The following is a 3,026-nucleotide window of genomic DNA, read 5'->3' on the forward strand; positions in this document are numbered from 1 at the left end:
ATGTTCGGATGTCGGTTTACGGCCGGGTTCTGGACCTTATTTATAAGTGTTCAACCATACTGGGTCTGCGGACCGCAAATTTCATGTACGGACCGCCGTTTCGACGGTTGTTAAAGGTCTAGCCTCTGTGTAAGCGCAGAATATATAAAATATCAAGTCGCGATGTAAACTGTTCGTCATGTCCAGGGAATATCGTACGACTCAGATATACGAGGTCTGTTCAAAAAGTACCCGGAATTACTAATAATTAAATTTCGCGGGTCTGGAGTGTCTGATTGTCAAAATTTTTTTTTTATTGTTTTGGTATACATGCCCCTAAAGTATGATGAAATTTTCAGCTATATTCACTGTTTACTTTGTCTGTGGTAGTCGCTAAGGTTCGACGTGTTTTTCTGAGCTCGGCGATTTTTACAATGGAAGAATTGAAAAGTCAAAGAATTTGTATTTAAATTTTGCGTAAAAAATGAAATAAAGTGTTGCAAAGTGCAAAAATTCACCAGATATGGCTCCGTGTGACTTTTTCCTATTCCAAAAGTTGAAGAGACCCATGAAAGGACGGCGGTTTTCCTCGATTGAAGAAAATCGCCGAGAGTGCTCAAGGACATATCAAAAAGTGAATATCAAGGGTGCTTCGAAAATTGGAAAAAACGCTGGCATAAGTGTATTATATCTGGGGGGGACTACTTTGAAGGGGACCACATTAATGTAGACGAATAAATAAATATTTTTTTGAAAAAACGAAAATTACGAAAACTTTTTGAACAGCCCATGTATATATGTAAGAAAATTCGTTGTTTAGAAATATTCATCAAACTTTTCTATACAAAGTGTGGTCTCTCGGGTGACGCCGAGGGACATTTACGCACTATGCTATTATATATATAGCACCCTGGTTGATCCTGCCAGTAGTATATGCTTGTCTCAAAGATTAAGCCATGCATGTCTCAGTGCAAGCCACATTAAGGTGAAACCGCGAATGGCTCATTACATTAGTTATGTTTCCTTAGATCGTACCCACATTACTTGGATAACTGTGGTAATTCTAGAGCTGATACATGCAAATAGAGTTCCGACCAGTTCCGACCAGATGGAAGGAATGCTTTTATTAGATCAAAACCAATCGGTGGCGGGCTTGCCTTGCTCACCGCTTGACTTGGTGACTCTGAATAACTTTGTGCCGATCGCACGGTCTAGTACCGGCGACGCATCTTTCAAATGTCTGCCTTATCAACTGTCGATGGTAGTTTCTGCGACTACCATGGTTGTTACGGGTAACGGGGAATCAGGGTTCGATTCCGGAGAGGGAGCCTGAGAAACGGCTACCACTTCCAAGGAAGGCAGCAGGCGCGCAAATTACCCACTCCCGGCACGGGGAGGTAGTGACGAAAAATAACGATACGGGACTCATCCGAGGCCCCGTAATCGGAATGAGTACACTTTAAATCCTTTAACGAGGATCTATTAGAGGGCCAGTCTGGTGCCAGCAGCCGCGGTAATTCCAGCTCTAATAGCGTATATTAAAGTTGTTGCGGTTAAAAAGCTCGTAGTTGAATCTGTGTCCCACACTGTCGGTTCACCGCTCGCGGTGTGCAACTGGCATGTCTGTGGGACGTCCTACCGGTGGGCTTAGCCCGTAAAAAGTCGGCCCAACTCAAAATCCTACCAAGGTGCTCTTCACCGAGTGTCGAGGTGGGCCGGTACGTTTACTTTGAACAAATTAGAGTGCTTAAAGCAGGCTCATTCGCCTGAATATTGTGTGCATGGAATAATGGAATAGGACCTCGGTTCTATTTTGTTGGTTTTCGGAATTCCGAGGTAATGATTAATAGGGACAACTGAGGGCATTCGTATTGCGACGTTAGAGGTGAAATTCTTGGATCGTCGCAAGACGGACAGAAGCGAAAGTATTTGCCAAATGTGTTTTCATCAATCAAGAACGAAAGTTAGAGGTTCGAAGGCGATCAGATACCGCCCTAGTTCTAACCATAAACGATGCCAGCTAGCGATCCGCCGAAGTTCCTCCGATGACTCGGCGGGCAGCTTCCGGGAAACCAAAGCTTTTGGGTTCCGGGGGAAGTATGGTTGCAAAGCTGAAACTTAAAGAAATTGACGAAAGGGCACTACAAGGAGTGGAGCCTGCGGCTTAATTTGACTCAGCACGGAAAACCTCACCAGGTCCAGACACCGGAAGGATTGACAGATTGAGAGCTCTTTCTTGATTCGGTGGGTGGTGGTGAATGGCCGTTCTTAGTTGGTGGAGTGATTTGTCTGGTTAATTCTGATAACGAACGAGACTCTAACCTGCTAAATAGACGTACTTTCTAGTATCGCAAAGACCCTCCGCTTCGGCTTTGGTCGTTGTTGGTTGTGGTTCTCACTACCGGCGTACAAATATATCTTCTTAGAGGGACAGGCGACATTTAGTCGCACGAAATTGAGCAATAACAGGTCTGTGATGCCCTTAGATGTTCTGGGCCGCACGCGCGCTACACTGAAGAGATCAGCAGGTTTTCCTTGGCCGAAAGGTCCGGGTAATCCGTTGAAGCCTCTTCGTGCTAGGGATTGGGGCTTGCAATTCTTCCCCATGAACGAGGAATTCCTAGTAAGCGCGAGTCATAAGCTTGCGTTGATTATGTCCCTGCCCTTTGTACACACCGCCCGTCGCTACTACCGATTGAATTATTTAGTGAGGTCTTCGGACCGGTGCGCGGCAGCGTTTCGACATTGCCGATGTTGCTGGGAAGATAACCAAACTTGATTATTTAGAGGAAGTGAAAGTCGTAACAAGGTTTCCGTAGGTAAACCTGCGGAAGGATCATTAACGTACATTTACTATTAAGTGAATGAAACGTGTGCTATATGCCGCAATATAATGTTGCAGACTAAATGTTGTGCGCTCCCATAGTATAATATACTGTGGGCAAAAGCCTCTGGCAATGATCATTCGTTTCATTAACGTTTGACCGGAGCTAGACGCAAAATATTGCGCAGTGTGCAAAAGCAGCGTGACGCGGTTTACAACCGCT

At 45.0% G+C, this 3,026-nt stretch overlaps 1 non-coding gene across 1 annotated transcript; it reads left to right on the forward strand.

Annotated features, from left to right (window-relative positions):
* Positions 1-886: 886 nt before the first annotated feature.
* LOC113371995 lies at positions 887-2,821 on the forward strand. The gene has a single exon (XR_003366684.1). It is a non-coding gene; the product is annotated as a small subunit ribosomal RNA (ribosomal RNA).
* Positions 2,822-3,026: the final 205 nt, after the last annotated feature.

The sequence above is a fragment of the Ctenocephalides felis genome, unplaced genomic scaffold (assembly GCF_003426905.1).
Source record: "Ctenocephalides felis isolate EL2017-DRISC unplaced genomic scaffold, ASM342690v1 CF-g0.4_SCAFFOLD_01495, whole genome shotgun sequence".
Lineage (NCBI taxonomy): Eukaryota > Metazoa > Arthropoda > Insecta > Siphonaptera > Pulicidae > Ctenocephalides > Ctenocephalides felis.